This window comes from Protopterus annectens, chromosome 1.part0 (genome assembly GCF_019279795.1).
Source record: "Protopterus annectens isolate FY-2018-M chromosome 1.part0, PAN1.0, whole genome shotgun sequence".
Lineage (NCBI taxonomy): Eukaryota > Metazoa > Chordata > Ceratodontiformes > Protopteridae > Protopterus > Protopterus annectens.
Window position 1 is genome coordinate 1401399453 of NC_056725.1, and position 14139 is coordinate 1401413591.

Here is a 14139-nt window from a genome sequence, read left to right on the forward strand (position 1 = left end):
CCAAAAGAACAAATCAGAACAGTGTCATAATAAAACAGCAACATTTGCAGCAACCACCAATACAAAACTCATAACTGTCTGTCCCTAAAACAACTCAAATGGACTGAATTCTCACTGTACCTCTTTCTTCTCAGTAGTCGCCGATAATCTCACCTATACACCAGATAACTGCCCTATATAAAAAATACCATTCATCTTTACTCACAAATTTTTATTTGCACTCAGTAGACAAACTGCTGCTCACCATTTCCAAATCAGACTACACAGAAGGAGATTCAGTGCACTCTACATATGTTACTAGGCTCTGAAATTCAATTTTTGTGCCTCTGACAAGCCATCACCTTCAGGTTTTCAAAAAGCAGCTTAAATAGCATATAGTAAACTCCTGACTTTGCTCTTGCACAACTCCAGGAAAGGTGAGGTCACTCTTTCACTGACCTAAGCTATATTACATCAAAACACAACTCTCTTCCCAATGACTTTAATCACACTTTAACCATTTTATTCTCCACCCATACACCTGGATATCCCAACTTTTGTCCCACTCTTCTCCTGTCACCCTGTTTTTCTTCTGTCCCTCATCAATTACTCTTCTTCTACACCCCTACTATTCTCCAATCAGCTACCTTATGTCCATCTGTTAGCCTTTCATTCTTTTTAATGGTCAGTTTTGAAATAATAGTCATCTATCCCAGTCCTGCCTCAGACCATCCCCCTGTTATGTCTCCATCTAACTACTCAATTTCCTTGCCTCCTCACTATCATTTACTCTAATTTTTTCACTTCTTTCCTTCTATTACTCATTCCGTTCAATAAATTATCCCTTATAGTTCTCTGTCATCATTTTACTAGCTACCTTATTTCCAATCACTACCGTGCAACACTCCATATCTTCAGAATGCATCTCAAATAACAGCTCTAGTCTGTTCATATTTATACGGCCTACAAATGATGGTGCATCGAGTCTGCTTAATTATGTACTTATGAATAGAAGAAGAAAAGTACAGATTATAAGCTATACATTTCTGTCATCTACTGTATCCCATATGTACCTAATTGTGTATCATGTTTACATCTGCCATAAAAAATAACATTCAAACTTTCTGAAAGTTATTATTTTCCTTAATGCAAATAGTAACTGTGAAATGCACTATTTTTTCTGCAGCTTTTCTCTCCAGGCCTCTACTAAAAAGAAGTAATGTTTTTTTTTCCCCCCCAGTAAACAAAAACAAAATCTATCAATAAATCGGTGTGAGACTCATCAGCTGAGTCCAAGTGCTTCCTCTTGTATTTAGCTTTTTTCCCTAGGCCTCAATGGGAGAGAATTTCAAAAGGCAGAAAGACAGATAGTCAGACACAGTACATACATCCTGCAGAGACCCCCTCCTAATGAATCTGCCTTATCCAAGGAGGGAGTGCTAACAGCAGGAAAAAGAGGTGCCTTGGTCATATCCTGAACCATTGAAGGGGGAGGTTTGTAAATGGAAGCTGGCACCATCAGTAGTGGAACCAAAAAAGGCCACAAACCTAAGGCTGAGTCCACCAATGCTCAGGTATCAACTTAAATGATGCCAGACCCATGCCCAAGTCAAAAGGTGTGACCCTACCTCTTAAGGTCAATGCAGCTATCAACAACCTGGCAAGGTCAGTGGTCTTGATATCAAATACCAGACGGCTGACTCCTAGGATGGAATATTCAGCCAGAAGAAAATGGGATCAAGGATGACCAACATAATGACGCTTAGCCGATGGTTGTGAAATACATAAGAAAATACTGACAGGAGTTTTTGATGGTATCTCTGGTTAATGTGCTACACTGGCATGTCCCAGCCTGAACTGTGTGTCTGGGAGATAAAGGTCTAATCCATTACCAATGCTGTGTATACCTCAGTCACTGGCAAGACTCCTTCCTACAATGACAGAATTTAAATGTTGCAGCTTTTTCAAGGAACAGCATACAGTACTGAAGTAATATCAAAGAACAATAAATTTACTCCTTTACTACAGCAAACCAAGGATGGCACACATGTTCTCTTGGAAAAAGGATGGCACACATGTTCTCTTGGAAAAAGGATGGCACACATGTTCTCTTGGAAAACAGAATTTAGTGACTCTTTCCACATTTCATGATGCTGGAAAATTCTAGTAAACAACTCAGTACTTGGATAAAGCTACATGGCCTGTACCAGTCTACACATAATACAAAACAAACCACAGAGTACTTCTTTGACAAATAGGTCAATGTGGGTCAGTTATCTGCCTGGTCATAAGAGGACAATCACTATCTCAATAGAATTAAAATGTTTTTGGGACAGAGGATAACAAAGTCTTGGTTCTTTTTGGATTCTCCATGAGCTGAATTGTTCCATTTCAAATGGAAAGCAGTCACTAACCATACCCCCCTTGACTGTGCCCCTTTGTCTTCTAGTTCTCTTACCTTTCCACCTATGTATGCTTTTACTTATTCACCCTACACAGCAGTACAATCTCTCTTATCGGTAATAAGCTACTACAGGCCTACCAGACAGTACATTAAGACACTACATACCCTATGTGATCGTGTTTATAATGTCTGAAAATACCCACTTTTTGGCAGTGTAAGCAATTGCTTGATCTACAATTCAAAGGATGCACCCAAACCATGCTCAAACATTTTGCTTGTGTGCTTACTGCAGAGTACATGTTAAAACAGCTTCAGATATTTTGTTTCTCCTCTTACTGTACTGGAAATGCTAATAATCTGTACTTTGTGTTGTACCATGGTGGAAATGCATTCTGTGTTTGTCTACTGTCTCAGGTCATGGCTAAAAAGGATTCCAAGAATCAGTCACTCACCCAGTTAAAGTCTAATGCAAAATAGTGTAAAATGTATTGCTCATCCACTCTGGGGCCATCCTGTGGGAACTTAAAGCACATTTTTTCCTATTTACTGGGCAAAAAGCAGCAGGAATGCTTGGCATCATAAAACTAGTTCCTTTTGCTTAGTATGTGTGCTTGCACAAATATGCAGCTTGGTGAAAAGGTATGCAGTCTAAGTGTCACCTGTTTCCACGTGCCCAACATGCTGGTATCACCTGTCTGTGATTGCTGGCCTAACTGTGAAGAAGTAATTCACCCAAAACCGCAAGCAGTCTTCATTTCTCACAACTATGATGCCAAGATACTTTCTCAATGCATACATCTATGTACAACGATATACAGAAAGTTGACACTAGGCAACTGTGGACAAGGTTTTCTTAAAGGTCAATGGTAAGCTTGGGCTTTCCAACCAAATAATGCCAGCCCAGCTAATTCTGTCATGTCAGTCTGTGACAGCAGTGCACTACTGCCCATACTGGCATTATATTACTGCTCTCAGTATTATACAAAACAGGTACTGCCATATTACTACGTCATTACTTCAGATACACTTATTTGGCGTTGGCTGACAAAAGTGTAAACCACCACACACTGCTAAAAATTTTAGTGGTGGTCTTCATTACAATGGTTACAGTTTATCTAACTCCACCCCCCACCCCCCAATCATCTAATGGACAGTACCACAGACTGGAACAGGAAATGTATAAGGCTTCACCATTCCTCTTTGGACAGCAGTGTGGAAAAACCAAGGGTTTTTAAAAACAGTTGCTCCACAGATTTAAATTTATTGCTTCATCACTACAGCATGATTTGCCAGATTTTTACCCTTAGTATATTCCATCAAAGACATTCAACGATGGCTTGAAAGTTATGCATGTGTTTAGAAGCAAAGTACAATTATGTAAAACTCACCATAACAATAATCATACAAGTAACAGAATCGCTACTGAATGATTTAATATATGAATGGGGTGCGTGCTAAAAGCAGACAGCAGTTCATAGCCAGTGTCTTTAGCAGATGGACATTCACTGGACTGTAAGTCAGAGACAAGCCTATAGAAAGATAGTCAAATTATAAACAGCAATGCACATGTTCATTCCTGTTTCTTATTGTTGCCCTGTGAAAGCAGGCAAGGATACTGCATTAACAAGTGATGAATGCCCTTGTAGCAGGCCACAAAAGTCAGGAAACTAGACATAAACAAAACTTGTGTACTTGCCATAATGACAGATGGGAAGAATCAGATTCATCTTCTTTTGTTATACAGGTCAGCAGGACTTGACCAGCTTGGCAACTAAAAACTTTATTGTGTTACCAACTCCTTCCTTTACCCACAAAACTGAGCTCCAAAGATCAAATCTCCAGACCTCTGTAAGCAGGCACTAAGGGAAATCTACTAATACAGGAAATAAAAAGGCACTCTAAAAGACCACCAAAGACCCACAGCAACATGGCAAGTAGGAGGGAAGTTTCGTACAAGAAGATGGACTGGTCCACTCTCTCATACGGAAGATGTGCATTTACCATAATAATACATAGACATGTAGGACCATGTCCATCATCTTCAACTTTTAGGACACAGTCCCAGGCTTATCTTTGAGAGTATCCATACACAATCAACCTCTAAGGGGATAGGAACTAGGACTGGAGAATAGCTGACCTAAAATATCTTAATGGTGGCATTTACATTTGGCCAAGAATGCCTCCGAGAATCTAATTCAACTTGTACTTTGGCTAGAAGAGAGTCACAATCCTATTAAATGTATTACTACATGATTTAGGCAAGTGGCAGTGTACCGGATATGGGAGTTTAGAACTGTGTCCATAAGTCTTTGAAAGGTTGCGGGTTCACCAAGTAACCCAAAAGTAGGGCAGCACAGTGGAATAGGCTCTCTGCTTTTGAAAAGCTATTTTTACTTTTGTTATTTTTACTTTTACCTTTGGGTTCAGCCATTACAAGGATCTGTCAGTTAATCAACTCTACGCATAGAACACGAAAAGGCTACATCAAAAAATCATTACAGAACCTGAGTGCTTAGTCAGGCTTCAGAATGAACGCTATGGAGGCTGTTCCACAAAATCATTACAGAACTTAACTGCTCCACCTGGCATTAGAACGAACACTATGGAGGCTACACCATAAAATCATTATAGAACCTGAGTGCTCCATCAGGCTTCAGAATGAACGCTATGGATGCTATTCCATAAAATCAGAGAATCTGATTGCTCCATCAGGCTTTGGGGATAACACTATGGGATTATTTGACTCTATATTATGTTTATTCTTTTTGCAAGCTTTTCTCTGTGATTGATATTCACTGAGGTTTAATTTAGCTTTTTCCCTTAGAATGGCCTCAACATGATGTTGAATCTGGTCTGTTCTGTCAGGTATTTCTGAAAAACACTTGTTTCTTAACAGAAACTCCCTTATAGCTTGTCTGACTTACACAGTGTGCCATCAGACCATTTATATAAGCTACAGACATAAAGGTATTTTTTTTCCTTCTCAAGGTTTATTAGTTTCTAAACTAACTATAGAGATCTGTACTTCTTTTCATGGTTTCAAAAAAGTTAAAATGACATATTTGTTCTGGGTTTCTCTTACCAGTCTATTTAGCCCTATAACTTGCATCATTTAATTTTTCTATTATTTCCTTTAGTCTTTGCTATTTACTCAAAAATATATTTTCTGCTGGGGGGCAAAACTAACACTTGGTCTCCAGCTTTGATTTCCCTTCTCCTTGCATTTCTATTACACCAACCCTGTTGTGGGGCCCAGGCTTTTTTCACACGTTCCCATACAACAGGCATAACTACTTTTAGCCTAAGCTGGTACAGTGTTCTATGACATTTCAAAATGTTTATTATTATTAACAAAATTTTCCAGCAATATCCAACAGTCCATAAGAGTGCCTGCCATAGAACAACTCAGGAGACCTGAAACCTGTCAAGGCTTGCGGCACTTCCTTAACAGCAAATAGGATGTTTGGTACTAAGTGGCCCTACTTTTTATCAGCTTCCTCAATATTAGAGACCTTAATGTTTGGATACAAAAACTCCACCAAACCATCTGCCTTTGAATGGTCCACTGAGGTTTTTAACTTCTTCATCTTCAAGCACTGTTCTGGACATAAATGCAGCAACCTTGGTCACTGGGTATTTCCTTAAGTATCTTTACAATGGAAAATAACTCTAATTCCTTAACTACAAATCCATCATTATCCTTACATAGGAGGATAACTCAGGGTGTTTGCTGTATAGTCCAAAATAATAAAAATGTACAGTGTCCCAACAGTACCCAAAATGCAATCAAACGGCACCTCTATAACAGGCATTAGAATCAATGGAATTTTGAAGCCTGAGTGTAGGGGCTGTCTTCTGGTATTCAAAGCATCCAGCACAGAAGTTCTACACTGTTTTCATTACTCCAGGCCAGTACAGCCTTACTAGGATCCATGCTTCAGTCCTCTCCATTTCTACGTGCCCTCCTAGCTCATGACTATGTGCTAACCTCACTGTTAGGATTCTGAAAAATATTGGCAGTAACAGTTGATATACTACATCTCTGTCCTTTCTTACTTTGTACAAGTCATTTTGCAATTCGAAGTTCAGGAAGGAAGTGGAAACAATTCAGCTCCTTTCCCTACAATTGTAGCTATTTTTTAACCTGCTCCGCTCAAAGTGGCATCTTTCCACTCTGCCATTTTAAAGTTTATCTAGTGTACCTGAAGGGTGGCCAACTCTGCAGTTTCTTGTTGCGAGGTGGAAGACACTATTTCCCCTCCTACCAGTACAGGCACTGGGGCTTCAGTGTCCAATGCTCCTTCCAAGACAGCTCATATCAGTATTCTTTAGCGTAAGGTCATCTCTTCCTTCTTTATTTAGTTTTTCTTGTTCTTTGCCTTTACAAACTTCTTGCAGAGGACCTTTTTTTCCTGTTTAGGGTTCCTGCATTTTGGCACAACAGGAATATCATTAAAGTTCTACTCAAGGTTACCTAATTACTTGGTGTACACAACTCTCTCTTCTTTTTCTTTTCTTTATTAGGTTGCTCTCTCTTCTTTTTCTTTTCTTTATTAGGTTGCTCTCTCTTATTTTTCTTTTCTTTATTAGGTTGCTCTCTCTTCTTTTTCTTTTCTTTATTAGGTTGCTCTCCTTCTGTCTCAGTGTGAGCAAGCAACACTCCCTCACTTTATTTTTTTTCCTCTCCATGTTGCTTTTCTTCTGCAAAGGGTATCTCAGTAAAAATAAAAATAAAAGAGTTTTTACTTTTTCTTTACTTACAGATATATTTTCCCCACAGCCTTGCTTTATTTGAGTTGTCTGTTCTACACTGACAAAAAAGGGATTAGAGCTCTGATCAGGTAATGTTCCTTTCTCTTCTGCTATTCTACTGAAGTCTTTCTTAATGTCAGGTTTCTCCTTCTCCGTACTTGCCTGCTGCTTAGAATTCACCATTTTTGGGACTTTGTTTTAGCTTGACAGAAAGTTTAAAATTTTGCAAGTGTTGTTCATTTTCAATGTTTCTTAACTTCATTCCCCTGTGAGGGATTCCATTTCCTCAATTCTACAAGTCACTATTATTCCCCAATTTGCAACATTTCCAGGCTGCAATATTTAATTATTTAACTCATTTCTTTTCTCTGGCTCTCTCTCCCTGGAGGCTGCTCTGCCCCAATGTATGTGCTGACAAATCTCTTTAAATGGTGCATGCTCTCCTTTGTGTAAACATAGCACAACTGTAGCATATTCAGGGCTGCCTTTCACTATTCTTTGATTTTTGTTACACTTTTGCACTCCTATGACTGTGCTGCGCATTTGCACCTCTCAACACACACATTTTCCAGGTCAGACAGGTGCATTTGTACACTTGTTCATTTGCTGGTTCTCCTCCTGAAACTCCTAAAGAGGTGTACCGAAAGGAATACCTCCTTCCCATCGCCTCAATAAATCCTTAACATGGAGAAAATCAGATTATCACATTGTGTTAAACCAGGAATTAGACCATCTTCCCAGCTTCCATAGGCACAATATCACAATAGCATGATTTTCACTAGTTAGAGTATGCACAGCTATAACAGTAACTACCACTACTAACGGACTCCTTTTCCCACATTTAAAATAGAGTATGTCTACAGCTTCTTACCAAAATGACATGTGCTTTATCACAAGTTAAGACTGCTTAATTTTAAACAGAGAGAGAGAATTATGCAGTAAAACTATCAGTACAACATTTTCAGTGTACTCCTGGCCACTTTGAAACACCAGTTTTCACAATGAATCAAGTACAACCCTTTTTACATAATCAAATGCTAATATTTCTATTTTTTACTTTTAGTATTTTACGCCTCAAGATCTAGCCAAAACACATTTTACATAATATGACTGAGATTTTAATGTTTAGTTAGGAAAACGTATCCAGCTATGAAACTTTTCAGCTTGGGTCTTACAGGCAGGACACACTCAGGCTAACAATGCCTTCTTCATTTGTTCTTAGTTCAGGTAATCAGTCCTTCCATGTCCACAAAGACCTTTAAAGGCTCCCCAGTAAGCTGAACTGAGAGGATTTTAGTGCAATCACTCTGATCCTAACTCTCCTGCAGGATGTGCTGCTTGCTCAATGGCCACCAGTTATACCTTGATGTTTGCCTTCCTGGTCAATTTCTTACCCCATGGGTTAAACTGCCTTTGAAATTAACATAGTCCTGGCAATGGACACAACCTCAGCAGCAGTGGCTGTGGTTAGCAAGAGTTGTTCAACTGTAGCCATGCTGTTGTTTAGACAGGTATAGGGGTATTCCACTCAAACGCAACACAGCACACATCACAGGATTAACAAATCTGCAGCAGGACAAAATAATTTCACCCTCAATTTCTTTTCATGGGGATGTAGGTTTCTCCTTTACTTTTCACTGAATTTCCTCAAAAATTTGAGGTTTTGTGCTGAACAAAAACTGGATACTGTATCCTGTGCTATTTAACTGTAACACATGAACACAGTTGTATCTGATGCCCAGATGACCAAAGCCTCGTCATCATATACCCGCACTTCTGACATTCAATTCAGTTCTTAGACATCTTCCTACGTGAATAGTTGGTTCCCACATGCTCTAACCAAGCTAGATGGACAAAGTTTAGAAAGCAGCTGCAGAAACAATAGTATTCTAAGAAACTGCAAAAAAAAAACAAACAAATAAATAGTCTTCTTGGCCTCCTGGAAATGGACATCCTGGGAAGGAGCTTTTACTCAATTTGTTCAGGATTTTTAACTCTTATTTTTCAGTCACTCTTGCAGTCAATAAATCCTTCTGTTCTACAGTGACATATGAAGCTAAAACTGCCACCTCTCCCTTAACTCTTTGAAATAATGTGACCGCAAGAAGAGTGGGGGAGACTGGTCAGGCAACATCCCAATAATTAAGTAATTAAATGGAAGAACTTAAACTCCAACATCTAGAGGGTCAGTAGAATCATCAAAAAAAAAAATCAGGCACAGGAATGCCTGCTGCCTAATTCTTCACAGACATGATGGCATCACAGACCTGATTTTTCTTAGAAAACCTAAGCATTTCCCTTACCTTACATATATCACTAAACGCATGTTAAAAGGTTACCTGAGCTGGTCTATGATCAAGGACCTCCCCAATTACATAAATAATTAAGTGTAACCAAGCAATCATTGTGTTTTGGGGAGAATAAATTGAAGCACCCACAGAAAACATATATAATCATGAATGGAACATGCAAACTCCTACCCCACACAGACAGTGACTGGAGATCAGGACTGAATCCCAACACCTTGAAGCTGGAAGGCAGAGATTTTACCATTACTGCTCAAAGATACTGTACTAGTTATGAAGTAGTCAAAGCAATATGCTGTAGTTTTTCATTTGTTGATTTTTTTAAGCTCAGTAAATATCTAAATTTTACTACTCCTTTTCAAAAGCTTTTTACTAAATGAAGCACAGTACATGCAAGATCAAGTTCATGTTTTTCTACAACTAAACAGAAGTTGATAAAGAGGACTTTTTTTCAAGATGTTTTTAATAGCCACAAAAGCACTTGCTGATGAATTTCTCAGGGAACATCATTTATCTTTTACCAAAACAGTTAACTGCACATGGAAATAGATAAAAATCGGACATACAAAAACAAAAATCTCAAGACTCATTTGCAATGCCATAATCTAACAGTTTTCATGTTTAAGACTGGCAGGAAATCTGAAAATGAAGGTGTTAGGGTACAGGAAGGCAAAGCTGCATCCCTTTCAGACTGCCAGCCTCAGGTGCAGAAATGGCTGGTGGGGTCTTTATGGCTGCATGCTAAAACAAAGTGAATGCAAGGACTGTTCTCTTTTTATAGTCAAGCTATCCTATCATGGCCATGAAATGACAGTGATTTCACATAGCAAGGGAAAGAATCTGACAGAGACTAGACATTAACCTCTAGTAAACATCCCACACTTGTACTGAACCTGCACCAATGAGCTTTATTAGTCACATCTACACTGGCTTCAGGTCTCACACAGAGTGGGCCCTCTGCTCTTTGTCTCTACTACTTTGACAATTATCACCCCTGTCTCTACTACTAACCCCATTCACTACCTCATAACAGGGGATAAAGATCAGCTGAGAAGGGCCATCACGTAAGCAGCCATTGGGGATGGCTCGAGATTTTTCTGTTTTCTCTCCACCCCTCCTTACAACTGCCTAGCAACAGCCAATATGTGGGGCATACAATGGGCATCAGTGCTGCTCTGCACCTCACTTCCACAATTGAGTAACATCAGTAGGTCTGCTGCACCTACAAGAGGTAACTGCATAGTTGCTTCCCCTGTCTCCATCACAAAAATCAAAATGTTGACTTGTGCCCCTGAGTGCAAGACCCCACCCCCAGGAGGGGCAGATCCATCTTACTTGTGTGTACAGTCAATCCCCTGAGCTGCTACTTGAACCTGGGTTGCCTGGGCCACAGTCATGGTTCCATCCTTCTCTGCCACTAGCACAAGCCACATCTGATCATTTAATGACACCTGTAAATACAGCACTATTAACATACAAAACACAGAAGTACCCATGGTCTTTTTAACAACACTTGATCTTGTTTATAAGGCGGCCTTACATTACAATACTTGCCCAGCCAGGACAAATCACCTTTACTCCACTTAATGACCCAATGTAACTTTCCAGTTTCCTTCTGTTACGTTTGTTAAGACTATTGGACTTATTATTTCAAACTCTCCTGCAATGCTGATGCAATATCCTCTGTTTCTCTTATGCAATGTCACAACACTGCACCTTGTTTCTCAGCTACAATTATATGAAGCAGGTGCCTTTGTCGAGCCCTGTAAGATTACTCTACTGGCATGTTGCTGAAGTTAGTCAGCCAGGAAGTAAACAAAGATCTACTCATTTACCAAGGCATTGAAACATCACAAATGATTTAGTTAGCTTTCCAATACAACAGAAAGGGGAAATATGAGGGAAGACAGGTGCTCTCAAACCATTACAGCTTCTGAATTGATTGTGATAAGGTTACAAACTACTGACTACTAAAAATGGACATCCTCTGGCTGTGCTCCACGTGCAACCTAAAGGTGTATATAACTGAAGAAAGGACATAAAAATTGCAGAAGACAATAAACACAGAACTTCAGTGTGATGACAGCAATTATTTTGACTTTGTGATTATTTTACTACAGTAAAGAATGCAGTTGCAGGTTGCCTCCTTTGTGTACTCAAAGGACAATAGAGTGATTCTAAATGAAACCTTTGTCCTTTGACCTTCATTTGTTAGCTCTGTGTGGAAGAATCACTAGAAAGTTTCAAACCGTGAAGCCACTCCAAAGACACAACACAATGACTAGAAAAATAACGAGTAAATAAGTCTAATAGTAAGACAACACTAGGCCGAAGTCTATAAAGATTCACAGCACCTTTTATAGTCGCAGATGGGTACACAGCAGAAACAAAACCAAGGATGCAGCAAAGGAACATGGATTATCATATGGAACTATGCCTGCAGTATGACAATATGGAAATAGTGATGCCAATGAAACAAACTGCAGCAACAGAAGCATCAGTGGGAGAGTCAGAAGACCACATTATAAGTTACACAGAAAGGCCAAACAAGGAAAAAGGGAATGAGGGTATACCTTGTATGTGGAAAAATGTAAAACATGAAAAAGTATAAAGTGAGGCACAAGAACAGTGTAACGACAAACAGTAATGGTGCAGGATACAATCAATATATATATAATGCAACGACAAACAGTAATGTCCACTATACAATCATATATAAAGCAGGGAGAAAAAATGGACAGGGCACTACTGGGAGACTATATACATTTAGTTACATGTGGTGAGGGACTGGGTAAAGCTTTATTATTTCCTTATAGTACACTCAGCAAGGCAAACTGCTCAGACCAACCCAGTGAAGACTCTTACTTCCTTAGAGCTCTGGGGACATGCTTGTTCACAGCACACCTGGAAAAACCCACCTGCCAGGAAATGTTTTTGCCTTATCACATGACTACCACTATGTAAAAGGTACATGGCAGTACTTAAAATTGCACTGAAAATAAAGGCCATCAAAAACCATGAGATGAAATGTGCAACATTCATCACAGTATTTTCTTTTATTAATTTATGATGTTACCTAATTCAGCATAGAACCTTTCCTGATCTGACCCTGGCCACAATGGCAAGAAGGGTAAATATAATATATGATACTGTAGACAAATTTGAGTAGCCAGTCAGACAGCATTGTGTCCAAGAGTTAGTAGGAAACATGAATAAATACAAAAACTAACTCATGCTTGGGGAGAACATTCAGTCTTCACACAGACAGTAAAAAACAGATGTCAGAACCAAACCGGAGAGCTGTGAAAAAGTTAATGCCATTCTCACATCAAACAACACAAATCGTATTTGCCCCAAGCCAAAGTAAGAGATATCCCAGGTCTCAGAGTTATACATTTCAAAAATCAGATCCTCTTATGAAAATCAAACTTATTTTGGGCAACAATAAACATGAGAGGCCGGCATATATAACATAGGAAAGCAAAAGACATCTGTCAAGGTCATAAAAATATGCAGGCTCAGTGGCGTATAGAGATAAAGCCTGAGCTATGACCCAGATGACAGATGAAAGAGCCAGGTAGAGGAAGGTGCAAGTGAGTTGCATTTTGCTGGCTTGCCCATCCTGAAGGGAGGAAGGAAGCCTCTGGCCTGCTGCATTTGCCTACAAGCAAGTCAAGGTTTGGAAAAGAAGCACAGATCACAGATGTGGGTTAGGTCCTACAAAGCTGTTCTGCAACAGTCTTCATTGGCTTGTGGGTGGGAGCAGACATTGGGGGATGGTGTTGTAGACTTTCATGGGGATGTAAATAACCATCTCAGCCATTAATGGGGCAAGGCTAACCACATATTCCTCCCCTCATCAGCATAAGAGGCAGACCGTTTCTGACAGCTACAGTGTGAACAGGCACTTCCCTGGTCTTGGGAAAATTATGGTCAGTGTTTATGTATCTACATCCTTAGTCTGGGGTGGGGGACGAAAGACAGACCCTCACGCTAATGGGATTGAGATCACAACCACAGTGTGACAACTGGGATGACAGAGCAGGGACTTGAGGGACCAAAGCACCCTTGGTGGCTATGTGGATGATAGTCATCCAGAGGCTGCTCATGCCCCTGTTCTCATTCTGTCCTAGGGTATGGTGATGATGTTGCTAACTTCCTCCCTCTGCAGTGGAGAAGCAACAGGGTGATATGTGGTTGGATAGCTGGAAGGCCAGAGGGAAAATGTATAAAGATGATGATGACACAGATAAAGGCTGAGAAATCAGGAGTTTTTCTTCTTAAAACTGCTTAATCAGAAATCATACTTTACATACATTAAATTATGTAGTCTATAACTATGTCCACAGAAAACACTACTTTTCTCTCATAGCAGTCCATACCTCTCAACTGTACAGATTTTCACAAAATATCCAAATTTTTGCCTCTTATTTTTGGTCCATTTTTCATAAAATTGTGGTTTTCTGGCAAATTGGCAGCAAATTATTAAAAATTGAAGTTACAAAATAATGACAGACATTTGAGTTTCAGACTTCACACCCTTCAGAAAATTCATGCTAATGCAATACCCGTTATCAACACCTATTATTCTATCAACTTTCTAAGTCTGTAAGAGCAATATTTAAAAAGTGTCCCTTTTTGGGCCTTTGTCCCACTTAATTAATTATGGCTTTGTCCAGCTTTCTTGCTCTAAGAGGT

The 14139-nt window shown here is 39.4% G+C and overlaps 1 protein-coding gene across 1 annotated transcript in view; it reads right to left on the reverse strand.

Moving 5' to 3' along the window:
• The window catches only part of ITPKC (inositol-trisphosphate 3-kinase C), a 251225-nt gene that overhangs the window by 100619 nt on the left and 136467 nt on the right, over nucleotides 1–14139 (reverse strand). The gene's annotated exons all lie outside the window — the stretch shown is intronic.